Source organism: Pongo pygmaeus, chromosome 16 (assembly GCF_028885625.2).
Source record: "Pongo pygmaeus isolate AG05252 chromosome 16, NHGRI_mPonPyg2-v2.0_pri, whole genome shotgun sequence".
Classification (NCBI taxonomy): Eukaryota; Metazoa; Chordata; class Mammalia; order Primates; family Hominidae; genus Pongo; species Pongo pygmaeus.
In genome coordinates, this window is record NC_072389.2 from 69,753,278 (window position 1) to 69,770,509 (window position 17,232).

General features: G+C 40.4%; 1 protein-coding gene and 1 non-coding gene across 2 annotated transcripts in view; one reads left to right on the plus strand and one right to left on the minus strand.

Moving 5' to 3' along the window:
- The window catches only part of CSNK1G1 (casein kinase 1 gamma 1), a 211,559-nt gene that overhangs the window by 193,125 nt on the left and 1,202 nt on the right, over positions 1-17,232 (minus strand). The gene's annotated exons all lie outside the window — the stretch shown is intronic.
- LOC129014906 (small nucleolar RNA SNORA48) lies at positions 4,831-4,969 on the plus strand. The gene has a single exon (XR_008494427.1). It is a non-coding gene; the product is annotated as a small nucleolar RNA SNORA48 (small nucleolar RNA).

Sequence of the window (17,232 nt, forward strand, 5' to 3'; positions counted from 1 at the left end):
TACAAAGCTATAATAATTGCAATTGTGTGGTGCTGGCATAAGGACAGACATACAGATCAATGAAACAGAACTGAGTGTCCAGAAGGAAATCCATACATCTATGATCAAATGATTTTCAACCAGGGTGTCAAGAGTATTCAGTAGGGAAAGAATGGTCTCTTCAACAAATGGAAACCCACATGAAAAAAAAAATTGACTTTTATCTTTTTTTTTGAGACAGAGTCTTACTCTGTTGCCCAGGCTGGAGTGCAGTGGTGCGATCTCGGCTCACTACAACCTCCACCTCTGGGTTCAAGTGATTTTCATGCCTCAGCCTCCCGAGTAGCTAGGATTACAGGTGAACGCCACCATGCCCAACTAAGTTTTGTATTTTTAGTAGAGACAGAATTTCACCATATTGCTAGGCTGGTCTCAAGTGATCTGCCCTCCTTAGCCTGACCTCAAGTGATCTGCCCACCTTAGCCTCCCAAAGTGCCAGAATTACAGGCATGAGCCACCACACCTGGCCTTGGACCTTTATCTTCACTGTGTACAAAAATTAAGTCACAGTGAGACTCCAACTCAAAAAAAAAAAGAAAAGAAAAACTCAGAGCCCAAAGGTCAATCTGCAACTACAGAGCTCCTAAGTTCTCTTTTTTCTTTTTTTGAAACAGGGTCTCAATCTGTCACCCAGGCTGGAGTGCAGTGGTGCCATCTTGGCTCACCACAGCTTCTACTTCCCAGGCTCTGGGGACCCTCTCACTCAGCTTCCTGAGTAGATGGGACTATAGGCATGCACCACCACACCTAGCTAATTTTTGTGTTTTTTTTATAGTGATGGGATTTCACCATGTTGCCAAGGCTGGTCTCAAACTCCTGGGCTCAAGGCATCCACCCACCTTAGCTTCCCAAAGTGTTATGATTACAGGCATGAGCCACCAGCCTATTTCTCTATTTTCTTTACCGCCTGGCTTTAAATCTGCTGTTATTTTTCTGCTGATGTTGAGATAAAAACCACTGTTTGGATCCAACATTTTTTTTGTAAGCTGGTAAGTTTGTATTTATATCTCAAGGATAGAGTTCTGAAGCAACAGCTATAGTATCTTTGTGTATATGTATGTGTGTACGTATATATACATGTATGTTGTTATGTGTTGTGGCCACAAGGTACCAAACTGTCTTACCAGTAAAGGGGAACTCATAAATTAAGTATATAAGCTCAACTGATTTTCAAGTTCACAAGACATAAGTTTTTAATAAATACACTGGCTTTAAAATTATTGGTTAAGGCCGGGCGCAGTGGCTCACGCCTGTAATCCCAGCACTTTGGGAGGCCGAGACGGGCGGATCACAAGGTCAGGAGTTCAAGATGAGCCTGGCCAACACGGTGAAACCCCATCTCTACTAAAAATACAAAAATCAGCCAGACGTGGTGTCTCATGTCTGTAATCCCAGCTACTTGGGAGGCTGAGGCAGGAGAATTGCTTGAACCCAAGAGGCAGAGGTTGCAGTGAGCCGAGACCGCATCACTGCACTCCAACCTGGCGACAGAGCAAGACACCATCTTAAAACTATTGGTTAAATAAAATTTCAAATGTCTTCAGAATTGTCAGCATACATTTTTGTCTAAACTTATTGATCAAACAGTTTCATATCTATCTCTGCTAGGTATTTTATGATGTTGAGGTTTGGCATGAAGATTATAAAACTATAAACCCAGCCCAAAACTGAATAATCTTTGTGTAGTATCATTATGATTTTTTTTTCCCCAAGACGGAGTCTTGCTCTGTCGCCCAGGCTGGAGTGCAGTGGTGCACTCTTGGCTCACTGCAACCTCCACCTCCCAGGTTCGAGCAATTCTCCTGCCTCAGCCTCCTGAGTAGCTGGGATTACAGGCACGTGCCACCACGCCTGGCTAATTTTTGTATTTTTAGTAGAGACGGGGTTTCACCATGTTGGCCAGGCTGGTCTCGAACTCTTGACCTCGTGATCCGCCCACCTAGGCCTCCCAAACTGCTGGGATTACAGACATGAGCCACCACGCCCAGCCCAGTATTATTATTATTTTGCTTTTGAGATAAGATCTCACTCTGTCACTCAGGCTGGAGTGCAGTGGCATGATCATGGCTCACTGCAACCTTGACCTCCTGGGCTCAAGCAATCCTCTCGCCTCAGCCTCCTTGAGTAGCTGGGACTACAGGCATGTGCCACCATGCCAGGCTAATTTTTTTTTTTTTTTGAAACAGAGTCTTGCTCTGTTGCCCAGGCTGGAGTGCAGTGTGTGATCTCAGCTCACTGCAATCTCTACCTCCCAGGTTGAAGCAATTCTCATGCCTCAATCTCCTGAGTAGCTGGGATTACAGACGTGTATCACCACGCCTGGCTAATTTTTGTATTTTCAGTAGCGACGAGGTTTCGCCATGTTACCCAGGCTGGTCTCATGTGACCCACCTGCCTCAGACTCCCAAAGGGCTGGGATTACAGGCGTGAGCCACTGTACCCAGCCTAATTTTTTAATTTTTTTGTAGAGATGGGGTCTCACTATGTTACCCAGACTGGTCCCGAACTCCTGGGCTCAAGCAATCCTCCTGCTTTCATTTCCCAAAGTGCTGGGACTGCAGACGTGAGTAACTGCACCTGGCTGTTTGTGTAATTTTTGATAACTAAGGCATGTAATATTGTTGATTTAATGAAAACAGCTAAATCCTGAGTTGTCAGCCAAATAAAAAATTATTTAATCTTAAAGTTCTTACCTAAGTAAACATCTAATATTCACAGTCTATAAAAACAGTTAACACAGAAATAACTTCAAATAACTAGCTTTGTATAATATCACAGTTTGTATAAATAATGTAAATAATGTAAGTAAACTACAGAAAAATAATACAGCCGGGTGCGGTGACTCATGCCTGTAACCATGGCAATTTGGGAGGCCAAAGTGGACAGATCATTTGAGGTCAGGAGTTCAAGACCAGCCTGACCAACATGGTGAAATCCCATCTTCACTAAAAATACAAAAAATTTTAGCGGGGTGTGGTGGCGTATGCCTACAGTCCCAGCTACTTGTGGGGGTTGAGGTGGAAGGATCGCCTGAACTGGGAGGCAGAGGTTGCAGTGAGCCAAAATCACACCACTACACTCCAGCCTGGGCGACAGAGGAAGACCCTGTCTCGAAAAAAAAAAAAAGTATGAAGTTCCCTTTTGGGATGATGAAAATATTTTGGAGAGAGTTTATGTTTATACAACATTGAAACATTGAAAATGTACCAAATGCAACTAAATCGTGCACTTTACAATGGTTAATTTTCTGTTATATAAATTTTACCTCAATAAATAAGAGGATGCTCTGATAGCATCTTATGAAAGCAATTACCTAAACATTAAGTATTTTACTACTTATTACCTCCCAATTAAAACAAAGTAACACTGAAATTTTTTTTTTTTTTTTTTTGAGATGGAGACTTTCTCTGTTGCCAGGCTGGAGTGCAGTGGCCTGATCCCGGCTCACTGCAACCTCTGACTCCTTGGTTCAAGTGATTCTCCCGCCTCAGCCTCCCGAGTAGCTAGGATTACAGGCATACACCACCATGTCCAGCTAATTTTTATATTTTTAGTAGAGCCAGGGTTTCACCACGTTGGCCAGGATGGTCTCAATCTCCTGACCTCATGATCCACCCGCCTCGGCCTCCCAAAGTGCTGGGATTACAGGCATGAGCCACAGTGCCTGGCCTGAAATATTTATTAAACTGTCATTTATTTATTTTGTTGGTTGGTTTGTTGGTTTCAGAGACATCTTGCCCTGTCACTCAGGCTGGAGTGTAGTGGCATGATCAGATCTCACTGCAGCCTTAAACTCCTGGGCTCAAGCAATCCTCTTGCCTCAGTCTCCTGAGTAGCTGAGACTACCAGCTCATGCCATGACACCCAGCTAATTTTTTTTTATTTTTTATAGAAACAGAGTCTTGCTATGTTGCCCAAGCTGATCTTGAACTCCTGGCCTCAAGTGATCCTCCATAAGCCACCACACTCGGCTTAAACTGTCTTAAGACTAAGATGCTTAGAGAGGGAAAAGTGGTATTACAATAAGCTTCTTGGGCATGACTTACTCACAGACTACTTACTCTAAAATCTAAAAGACCCTTCTTAAAAGCGGGATGAGGTGACTCTTCTAATTTAGTCAGCATGAGCAAGAACAAACAAAACCTATAAACTCAACTATTGAAAGTTACTTCGAACTTTATACTGAAAAAGCACTATACAAAAATTTCCATCGGTTATTCCTCATGGTCACTTTTACAAGATGGTTTGTTCCCAACTGGCTAAATGACTTCCCTTGTTACCCACTGTATGCACTATTTCCCTTCCGACAGTGACATCCCCTTGCTCTCTGTCAAGTAGGATTAAAACTTTTCAGACTCAAGTATTTTCCTTTTTCTCGTGGCTCTCCAGATATTATTAGCTGTTTCTTCAAGAGGCTTTAGAGGCAGAGATTCTTGAGCTTGACATCCTGGCTCCACCACATACCAGCAGTGTGAACTTCAGAAGTAACCTTCCTTCTCTGCCTCATCTGCTGATCTGTAAAACTGGAATAGCCACACTTCAGTGGCTTGCTGTGAGAATAAAATGCATTTGACATGCCACTTGTTACGTAAACTCTCAATAAATTGCCATCACTATTATTAGTATTATGTTTTTTCACTAATACTTCCCTAGAACAAGCCTTTACTGCTGCTAGATTACATCCACTAGATTATGTCTGCATTTCCTCAACCAGCCCACTTCATTCATATCTTTTAGTAATCCAAAGTATTGTGCAGATCACCATCAGATTTACCTTGAATACATACAGATACTTCCTGTTACTCTCTAGCTTAAGAACCTCTAATGTGGTGATGTCCATCTCATGTCATCCAGGGATAAGGCAACCCTTGTTTATCCCAGCTTGGCTCTTGGTCTGTGCCCATGGCTGGTTCGTGCCTTGGATACATGGAAAATAAGTCAATGATTAAAAAATAAAAATTAAAAATCTTCTATGGATCCCTGCTTATGAGCACATCAAATCTAATTTCCTCTGGCTAACTTTCATTATCCTCTCTTAACAGCAGTTCCCAAACTTTGAATGTACATCAGAATCATCTGGCATGCTTGTTAAAATACAGATTACTGGACCCCAGTCTAGAGTTTCCAGTTCAGTAGGTATGGGAGCAGGGCCTTAAAATCTGCATTTATAATAAATTTCCAGGAGACACTGCTGCTGCTGCTGCTGCTGGTCAATAGTACATTTTGAAAAGTACTATTCTATCTTGACCAGCCTAACCAACATGGAGAAACCCCATCTCTACTAAAAATACAAAATTAGCTGGGCGTGGTGGCGCATGCCTGTAATCCCAGCTATTGGGGAGGCCAAGGCAGGAGAATCGCTTGAACCCAGGAGGCAGAGGTTGCAGTGAGCTGAGATCGTGCCATTGCACTCCAGCCTGGGCAACAAGAGCGAAACTCCATCTCACACACACACACACACACACACACACATACACACACACCCAAAAAAAAGGACTCTTCTAAAATAGACCCCATTCTGCCTCCGTAGGCTTATTTCTCCTTCCTCCCCACCTAGCACACACTGCTTTGACTGGATTAATCTTTTCACAGACTGTGGCCAATTCTCCCACCCTGTGCTGGCCTAGCACACTTTCTTGCTTTTCCTAATCAAACCCAGCCTTTAAGCCTGTGATTCTTAACACTGCCTGCACATTACAAACATCTGGGAAAGCTTTTAAAAACTGCAGATGCACCTCACCCAAGATTCTGATTCATCTGATTTTTGATTAAGTTTTCCCAAGTGATTCTAAGGAGCAGCCAGAGTTGAGATCCACTACTTTAACTTTAATCTCCTTCCTGTCAGAATTGTGAATACTCACTGGATTTTCTCCCCTCTAAATTACTGTAATGTTGACAGATTAGATCAAGTTTTTGCTTCATTACATATCTGTGTTATTCTCTACCTTTGATTTTAAGTCTTGTTTCTTTCAACTTGAAATTGAAGATATAGTCTATATCTTCAATTTCTATATTACCACAGCTCTAGTATGGTGATGAATACACAGTAGAAACTGATTATTTCTTCACTGATTGTGAGTTCAAATTAGAATTCAGAGCCTTAAAATATTTTTTGGCATATTATTTTGACAAAGCCTTAAAATATTTCTAATCTATTGAATTCAGCAAATTATATTCCTTTCTTTTTAAATATGGTTCTGCAACAAACTCATTTTGTTATGGTGAGTCATTTAGCCCCTTCCTTCCCCAATAAATAAATTGGAAAGAAAAATAGTAATGTATAAAAATGCTTTAAAAAATAATAAAATGAATAATAGCATTGTAAGTGGCTTCACAGTTGCTTCCTTAGACCAAATGGCCTTTTCTAAATCCATTAAAGACTGTTTCAAAACAGTTAAAACAGAATCAAAGCACACATACTTAAAGATGCTGAAACTCTGAATAGTTCTATGATTTGTTTTCTCAACAGATGTGCATCCTTCAAGCCCTGAATTCACCAGATGCATATTAAATTAATCTGTACTTTTAGTTTTTACATAACACTCTACCCTAGTTTTATAAATACACCACATGAAAGCAGAATTCCATTGTTGCTTTATGGCATTAAATATTAACAGATTATCTCAGCTGTGCAAAAAATACATTAAGGTTCATTTTAATGCAGCCAAATGTGTGCTCATTAAATATAGGGTATAATAACTTCACCACTATTTTTAAATTGGCTGATTTCTATCTGGAACATGAAACATAACAAATTTGCTCATAAAAATCCAGTGACACCTGGTACCTGAAAGAAATATACACATTTCAATTATAAGAAATACTTAAGTCCACTTAAACCTCCTAGAAAATTTACTTCTTATAAATCCATAATTTCTTCACTAACTGCAATGAAAAAATTAGCACAGTTAATATCAGAAATAAGACTACACTGGGAGTCAGGCCTGAATTCCAGTGTGACTCATTAATTACCTGTACAATCTTGAGCAAGTCACTTAGCCTCTCTGCACTTAAGTAGTCTCAGCTATAAAATGAAAGGGTCTAACTAGACCATCTCCATATTTTCTTTTAGCTTTATGATTTCATAATCTATGAAACTCAAGAAACACAGCATTAACCAGATGGATCCCATTAAAGACAAAGTGAGCTTTCATATTGATTGATTTGGAGATAATGTATCTCCAGAGAATCTAAGTGCTTTCACACAGACAGTTCCTAGTTGACTTATTTAACTAGGTGAAAAAGCAAACAAAACTCACCAAACACAGAGTTATTAAACAATTCTTGCATCATACCCTAGATGACCAGAATATTTAGATGTCATTATACCAATTAAGGTTAAAATGTTTTAGAAAATAGAAGCTATTCTAGAAGTACAGGACAGGACAGTTATAAAGCCAAGTGAAAGAGGATTCTAGCTAACAATTAGTACTTACGCTACATGAGAATAAAATGTCTCAGGACAGCATTCTATTACTTTTAGAATCAAGATTCTCAGCCTGAGGCAGAATTGAAAATATTCAGGAAAGTACAGCAGTACCCATGGAAGCGCTTCCTACTCAGTTTTTGCCAGCTCAAGCTTCTGGATAGTCTTCAACAAGTGTAATAAGCAGCAGCAAACACTAGAGAGGGTGATCAAAATCTGTATAGTTGAAACCCTTCACAATAATAAAACCCAAGTGGCAAAGGCTCTTGTCCTTAGTGACAGTTGAAAAATTCTGCATTTAAATCTCCTATCAAGCCCCTTTACAACCTGAAACTATCACATGACTGTGCCACATTTAGCTCATACTTCCTAATACTCTAATACATGTATGAAATAATTAAGCACTTGTCAATTAAGACCTAATGACCTAAAATCAATCTTCTTGAAAGGGAAAACCACACTCTGAACAATGCTTCTAATTACATTCGAGAACGTTAGGAAACTCTCATTTAAAAATAACTCCCACAAATTATTTCATTTGTTTTAGTTTTTTTAAGAACATCCTTATTAATGCTTGTAGAATAGGAAAAAAACTTATTTTTTTTGAGATGGAGTCTCACTCTGTCGCTAGGCTGGAGTGCAGTGGCACGGTCTCGGCTCACTGCAACCTCCTACTCCCCGGTTAAGCGATTCTCCTGTCTCAGCCTCCCAAGTAGCTAGGACTACAGGCACGTGCCACCACACCCAGCTGATTTTTGTATTTTTAGTAGAAACGGGGTTTCACCTTGTTGGCCAGAATGGTCTTGATCTCCTGACCTCGTGATCTGCCCACCTCAGCCTCCCAAAGTGCTGGAATTACAGGTGTGAGCCACTGCACCCGTCAGAAAAAATTTGTATAAACCAATTGGTCACAACTGGATGCAGTGGCTCACACTTACAATCCCAGCACTTTTGGATGCAAATGTGGGCAGATCAGGAATTCAAGACCAGACTGGGCAATATAGTGAGACCGCATCTCTGTTTATTTTTTTAATTAAAAAATAAATTATAAAAAAACAAGTGGTCACCCATGTGCATGCATATACACATATTCCTTACACCTTTCCAAAAAAAAAACTAACTTAAACCTTATAACTAAATGTAAAATACAAAACTATAAAAAAAATTTTTGAAGATAAATAGGAGAAAATGTAAGTGACCTTCGGTTTGGAAATGAGTTATTTTATTTATTTATTTATTTATTTATTTATTTATTTATTTTGAGACATAGGTTTGCTCTTGTTGCCCAGACTGGAGTACAATGGTGCGATCTCAGCTCACTGCAAATTCCGCCTCCCAGGTTCAAGTGATTCTCCTGCCTCAGCCTCCTGAGTAGCTGAGATTACAGACGCACACCACCACACCTAGCTAATTTTTGTATTTTTAGTAGAAACAAGGTTTCACCACGTTGGCCATGCTGGTCTCGAACCCCTGACCTCAGGTGATCTGCCTGCCTTGGCCCCCCAAAGTGCTGAGATTACAGGTGTGAGCCACCACACCTGGCTGGAAATGAGTTTTTAGATATAACACTAAAAGCATTATCAATGAAAGAGAAGATGTTAACTTGGACCTTATTAAAATTAAAAACTTTTACACTATGAAAGGCACTATTAAGAGAATAAAAAGACAAGCCATAGACTGGAAAAAATATTTGCAAAAAATATATCTGATAAAGGATTTGTATCCAAATACACAATGACCACTTAAAACTCAACAAGAAGCAAACAACCTTATTTTAAAATGGGCAAAAGACCTGAACAGATACCTCATCCAAAAAGATATAGAAATGTCAAACATACGAAAAGATGCCCAACATCATAGAGAACTGCAAATTAAAACAAGATACTACTACATATCTATTAGATAATGAGTAAAATACAAAAAAAAAGACAATACCAAATGCTAGTGAGGATGTGAAACAACAGGAACTCTCATTATTCATTACTCGTAAGAATGCAAAATGGTACAGCCACTTTGGGAAACAGTTTGACAATTTCTTACCAAATTAAATAGTCTTACCATATGATCCAGCAATCATACTCCTGGGTATTTACTCAAAAGAGCTGAAAACGTTTAATGATAGAAAAACCTACACATGTATGTTTATACCAGCTTTATTCACCATTATCAAAAACTAGAAGCAACCAAGATGTCCTTCAAATGGTGAAGGGATCAACAAATTGTGGTACATCTATACAACAGAAAATTATTCAGCAATACCAACTGGGTATGTTGGCTTGCACCTGTAGTCCAAGCTACTCGGGAGGCTGAAGCAGGAGGATCGCTTGAGCCCAGGAATTCAAGGCCAGCCTGGTCAACATAGCAAAAGCCCGTCTTAAAAAAAAAAAAGAAAGAAACAAGGAAAGAAGGAAGGAAGGAAGGAAGGAAGGAAGGAAGGAAGGAAAATGTAAAGAAAAGAAAAGAGAAAAGAAAAATTATCCTGCAATAAAAAGAAATGAGCCATGAAGCCACAAAAAAACATGAAGAGGCCGGGCACACTGGCTCATGCCTGTAATCCCAGCACTTTGGGAGGCTGAGGCGAGCAGATCATGAGGTCAGGAGATCGAGACCATCTTGGCCAACATGGTGAAACCTGGTCTCTACTAAAATACAAAAAATTAGCCAGGAGTGGTGGCATGTGCCTGTAATCCCAGCTACTTGGGAGGCTGAGGCAGGGGAATCGCTTGAACCTGGGAGGCAGAGGTTTCAGTGAGCTGATATCCCGCCACTGCACTCCAGCCTGGCGACAGAGCAAAACCCCGTGTCAAAAAAAAAAAACAGACATGAAGAACATTTAATGCATATTGCTAAGTGAAAAAAAAAAACAGTCTTAAAAAGCTCTATGTTATATGATTCTAACTATATGACATTTTGGAAAAGGCAATACTATAGAGACAGTAAAATGGTCAGTGCCTGCCAGTAATTCAGGCAGGAGAGGAGGGATGTAAAGCACACAGGATTTTTAGGGTGGTAAAACTATGTGTAGGAAACTGTAATGGTGGAGACACGTCATTATGCATTTGTCAAAACCCACAGAATATACAATGCAGACTGAACCTTAGTGTAAACCAGATGCTATAGTAAACAATAATGTATCAATATTATTTCATTAATTGTAACAAATGTACCACACTAATGCAAGATGTTAATAATAGGGGAAACTGGGGGATGGAGGAGAGAAGCACACTGAACTCTATGTACTATCTGCTCTCTTATTCCAGAAATCTAAAAGTATTCTAAAAAAAAAATTAATGAAAAAAACACAATAGGGCATACACAATCTCAAAGAGTAAATATTGCCACTGTAGACTACAGAATTTCTAGCAAAGCGAAAACAAAATTAAGAGATTTTAATCCCCTTGCCTTTTCCTGGCATTAGTCATTTCTCTCTGCTCACCAGCACCCACATCAGAGAGTGACCTCTAGGAAATGGAAAAGAACTCCAGCTGGGAAGCGGCTTGATCACAGCTGTGGTTAGCAATTTATCCTAAAGCTAAAATGAGATCTGGTGATTATCATGGACACTCAAACACCAAAAAAAGGAAGAAAAGAAAAAAATTTCACATCATTCATTATGGCCAACAGAGAAATTAAAGTGTATTTTAAAACATATTGGCAAGGCGCGGTGGCTCACGCCTGTAATCCCAGCACTTCGGGAGGCCGAGGCAGGCAGATCATCCGAGGTCAGGAGTTCGAGACCAGCCTGGCCAACGTGGTGAAACCCCGTCTCTACTAAAAATACAAAAAATTAGCTGGGCATGGTGGCGGGCACCTGTAATCCCAGCTACTTGGGAGTCTGAGGCAAGAGAATCGCCTGAACCCGGGATGTGGAGGTTGCAGTGAGCCGAGATCGCGCCACTGTACTCCAGCCTGGGCAACAAGAGCGAAACTCCACCTCAAAAAAAAAAAAAAACAGTATCGAGAGAAGTAAACGTATAACTTTCATTCAGGAAGTTGTAAATACCCCTTTTTATAGGCTAAGGAGTTAGAATGTATAAGCAGCAGAAATCCACGGGGATCCAATGCTATTGTTCCCTGGCAAATTTATGTAGCATTTTGATGGAGACATCAAACTACAGCTCTCTGACAGACTTACTCGGCACCCAGGCTTCTCCCCTTTCGTGGCAAGGGCAACAGCTACCTGTTCACCTGACATCTCTGGACAAGGCAAAAACTAAGAGAATATCCCTCTACCCAGTATACCCACACCTCCAATGTGATGGGTGAGAGATTATTAAAGAATAATTCCCATCCCTAGCACCCCAACCCCCACTATAACTACACTGCCCACTTGGAGCTTCTGGGTGAGGGACAGACTACATTAGTGTGGGGACAGTCCATCTGTCTTTCTATCTCATCAGAACATTCCTGCTGCAGACAAAGCATGGCTTCTCTTCTATCCAGATGGCTCTCTCTTTAGGCCATTTCTGGGATACCACACTAGTGCTATTTCAGTTTCTCTGAGATGACTGAGTCTTCCTGGTCCACTAAGTTAAGGTTATAACCTCAGCAAGTTTGGTCTTTCACAGTTTAGTAACCCAAAAGCCTGCCCTCAGAATTTATTAAGATCCAAAATGAACCTAGCATGGTGGTTAGCACCTGTAATCCCAGCTATTCAGGAGGCTGAGATGGAAGGATCACTTGAGCTCAGGAGTTCAAGACCACCCTGAGCAACACACTGAGACCCTCGTCTCCAAAAATTTAAAAAAAAAAATTAAAACTTAAAAAAATCCCAAATGAAAAGTGCCAACTATGTGCACACATTTAGACGAAAACTAAGCAACTGGCACAGAGGGTAAGATAAAATCCACTACTGAAAGAGTAAATTTAAGTAAGCTTGTTTTAAGTTAAAAATCCTCAGAAGAAGCTTCTCTTCTGGTTTTAAGGCACCAAGTGAATAAAGATTTAATCTAAAATATCTTTTTATCAATTTTTTAAGCAACTTCCATCAACAAGTGGACTATGTTAAATACTACTTATAAAAATGGTTTTATCGGCTGGGCGCGGTGGCTCAAACTTGTAATCCCAGCACTTTGGGAGGCCAAAGCGGGCGGATCACAAGGTCAGGAGATCCAGACCATCCTGGCTAACATGGTGAAACACCATCTCTACTAAAAATACAAAAAGAAAAAAAATTAGCCGGGTGTGGTGGCAGGCACCTGTAGTCCCAGCTAATCGGGAGGCTGAGGCAGAGAACGGCGTGAACCCGGGAGGCGGAGCTTGCAGTGAGCCAAGACCGCGCCACTGCACTCCAGCGTGGGCGACAGAGTGAGACTCCGTCTCCAAAAAAAAAAAAAAATTGGTTTATCAAGTGAACAGTGAGAATTAAAGATGCATGAAGCTACCATTCATATAGTTTGAAATAACAATTAACTTTAAACAATATCTGTCATCATCCTGTATAACTCAATATAAAAATGCAAGATCTTTGGTTACATGTTCACTGATAGAGCTGATATTATATAACCTAAATCTACTGAGGATTTTTATTTTTACAAAATAATCTGATGAACTCAAAGCCATAAAACATAAAAGGGGTTGGGAGAGAAGGAATCTGAAACAGATGGCATCTAAATTTTTTTTCCTGAGTCCATCTTGAACACAATCCCAATAATGTCAAAATCCAATTTTGCTCTCCAAATAAGTAATCTCCACAACTTAAAATGGTAATTCTGAAGTAAATTCATTCTTTTTCTTTTTTTTTTTCCTCCCAGCTTCTCAGAGCTTCTATATTGGGCAGAAATGAGTAGAGACAAGTTAGCTGTTAAAAAGAGAAAAACTATCATTCCACAAATTCAAAAGTTCTTTCAGGAAAATACACTTATCTAAAACCACTGAAGCAGTTTCTATCAATACGTAGTACTAAAATCTATGACACCAGCCTTTTTTTTCATATAATGATTATTTATCCTTATTAGAGACTAAATCACAGCTCCATAAAAGAAATATGCTTTAAAATAAAAATAAGCTCTGGAAGAATACTCATTTGGTTTGAGTAAAAAGAAAGCACTGCCTGGACTTTTTAATAACATTTTCACAGTAACTCACTCCTGATTGTATAGCGCCAATAAATTTAGCTGTATTTTGTTCATTATCTAATTCTAGTATATGGTACATATATAAACCTTCCCAATCTTTCCTAAAACTTTCTGAGATCATCCAAGAGATAGATATTAAACAAAGGTTTAGTCGTTTTTAGATTTCCTGACAAGCAAATTCCATAACTGACAACTGCAAAGATCCTTGGAACAGCCACAGACTTTGAGAGGAAGTGATGATTGAGAAATCTCTAACCGTCTCTATTCATTGCACACAATTAAGACAGAATTTTTTACTCTAGCAGCTAGTACACTATCTCTTATATCAAAATTAATAGATTATTGGGCCAGGCACGGTGGCTCACGCCTGTAGTCCCAGCACTTTGGGAGGCTGAGGCGGGCCAATCACTTAAGACCAGAAGTTTGAGACCAGCGTGGCCAACATGGCAAAACCCCATGTCCACTAAAAATACAAAAATTAGCCGGGTATGGTGGTGCACACCTGTAATCCCAGCTAATCGGGAGACTGAGGCAGGAGGGGCGCTTGAACCGGGGCGGGCAGAGGCTACAGGAAGCTGAGATCACACCACTGCACTCCAGCCTGGGCAACAGAGACTCTGTCTCAAAAACAAAAAAGATTTAAAAAAATATTAATACAGTATTATCGTTTGAGAAGAAGACAGGGGAAAAAGTGGGAGCTTCTGAGAGCTTTACCAAAGCATATGATCTCAACTTTAAGATTTACAGGATGATAAAAAATGATACGAGAAAACACAGCAGGCCGGGCAGGGCAGTTCACACCTGTAATCCCAGCAGCTTGGGAGGCCAAGGTGAGTGGATCATCTGAGGTCACGAGTTAGAGAGCAGCCTGGCCAACATGGCCAACACCGTTTCTACTAAAAATACAAAAATTAGCCAGCATGGTGGCGCATGCCTATAGTTCCAGCTTACTCAGGAGGCTGAGGCAGTAGAATTGCTTGAACCCGGGAGGCGGAGGTTGCAGTGACCCAAGATAGTGCCACTGCACTCCAGCATGGGTGACAGAGCAAGACTCCATCTCAAAAAATAAAAAGAAAAAGAAAAAAGAAAACACAGCAAAAAGCTTAGATATATACAGACCTTACACTCTCAGAAGAGCCATTTAGAAAGCTGAATACCCTTACCAAAACTCTGTAACTATCACAAAACATAATTTCAATTCTTTTTTTTTTTTTTTTTTTGAGATGGAGTTTTCCTCTTGCCCAGGCTGGAGTGAATGGCACAATCTCGGCTCACCGCAACCTCTGCCTCCCGGGTTCAAGCGATTCTCTTGCCTCAGCCTCCCGAGTAGCTGGGATTACAGGCATGCGCCATCATGCCTGACTAATGCTGTATTTTTAGTAGAGATGGGGTTTCTCCATGTTGCTCAGGCTGGTCTCTAATGTTGTATTTTTAGTAGAGATGGAGTTTCTCCATGTTGATCAGGTGATCCGCCCGCCTCGGCCTCCCAAGGTGCTGGGATTACAGGCATGAGCCACCATGCCCGGCCTAATTTCAATTCTTTATAAAAGAAAGAGACATGGGGAAGAAATATATTTGAAAATTTCTCAGGACTGGGTGTGTTGGCTCATGCCTATAATCCCAGCACTTTGGGAGGCCAAAGCTGGCGGATCACTTGAGGTCAGGAGTTCGAGACCTGCCTGGCCAACATGGCAAAACCCCTTCTCTACTAAAAACACAAAAATTAACTGGACATGGTGGCACATGCCTGTAGTTCCAGCTACTCAGGAAGCTGAGGTGCGAGAACTGCTTGAACTTAGCAGGCGGAGGTTGCAGTGAGCAAAGATTGTGCCGCTGCACTCCAGCCTAGGTGACAGAGCGAGAATCTGTCTTTAAAAAAAAAGAAAAGAAAATTTCTCACAAATTTACACAAAACTTATGAACTTCTCAAAAAAGGTCAAACTGAATTACAAACTTTGTATTCTCACAAACATCTATTATTACAGCAAGTTATTTGATTTTTGTCCTCTGAGTATAAATTACATTTGAAAATAACTAACTATAAGTCCCCTCAAAAAGCAAACTATGTTAGCTGAAAATCTGACATATAATAGGTGACACATAACTATATTATTTTAAATCCACAAAACAAATGAGTATAAAGACTTCGGCCGGGCACGGTAGCTCATGCCTGTAATCCCAGCACTTTGGGAGGCCGAGGCGGGTGGATCATGAGGTCAGGAGATAGACACCATCCTGGCTAACACAATGACACCCCATCTCTACTAAAAATACAAAAAAATCAGCTGGGTGTGGTGGCATGTGCCTGTAATCCCAGCTACTCAGGAGGCTGAGGCAGGAGAATCACTTGAACCCGGGAGGTGGAGGTTTCAGTGAGCCAAGATCGTGCCACCACACTCCAGCCTGGGTGACAGAGTGAGACTCCATTTCAAAAAAAAAAAAAAAAAGAAAAAGACTTCATGGGCTGGGTGAGGTGGCTCACACCTGTAATCTCAACACTCTGGGAGGGCAATGCAGGAGGACTGCTTGAGCCCAGGAGTTTGAGGCTGCAGTGAGTATAATTGCCCCAGTGCATTCATTCTGGCCTAAGTGACAGAGAAAGACCTTGTCACTAAAAATAAATAAAAAACAGACTTCATATTTCTTGGATTTATTTCTATATCATAATAAGGAATGATTTAAAGGCAGAAATTTATTCGATTTTCATTTGTTTTCTGAATATTATATAAGTTTTTCTAGTAGCATAAATCTAATTGAGATGAGAGGTGCTGCTGATGCTGCTGATTTTTATCTTAAAATTACAAGTAGGCCGGGCACGGTGGCTCACACCTGTAATCCCAGCACTTTGGGAGGCCGAGGCGGGTGGATTACAAGGTCAGGAGTTCAAGACCAACCTGACCAACATGGTAAAACCCTGTCTCTACTAAAAATACAAAAAATTAGCTGGGTGTAGTGGCAGGCGCCTGTAATCCCAGCTACTTAGGAGGCTGAGGCAGGAGAATCGCTTGAATCCTGGAGGCAGAGGTTGCACTGAGCCAAGATTGTGCCACTGCACTCCAGCCTGGGTGACAGAGCAAGACTCTGTCTCAAACAAACAAAAAAAAAAACAAGTACCTTCTATTTTACACCCCTATTTTAATTCTCTTTAAAGAGACATGTGATGTTAAGATTTACATACATTACTTTTTCATGTATTTCGTGTTAATCCATACTATAAACACCAATATGGTGTAGCTGAGAAAAATCTATAAAATATATTTTGCTCATTTCAATACACGGGCCATATTCTACTGTATTATTTTGAATTTTAAGAAACTACTGATAATTGAATTTCATGCTACCTACGATCAATTTCGAGAAGACACTGAAAGTCCTATTGTATACATTTTTTTTTCAATATCATCCAGTTGCCTTCCTATCTCAAACCTCGTTTCACAAAACTGGGCTGCCTTGACTGTGTATGATTAATGGTAATAATTTATCTTCTAATTCAAAGGTGGTTCCGTTTAAAATGGGATGTTACTTATAATACAGGTAAAAATTTTAACTCATACTACTTATGAAGAAACAGAAGCTCTGGTAGGTTCCATGACTTGCCCAAGGTCAGTAACTAGCAACTGGCATAGTCTAGGTTCAACCCAAGATTTATCTGCCTGAAAGCCAATACTTCCACTTGACCGCAATTATCTC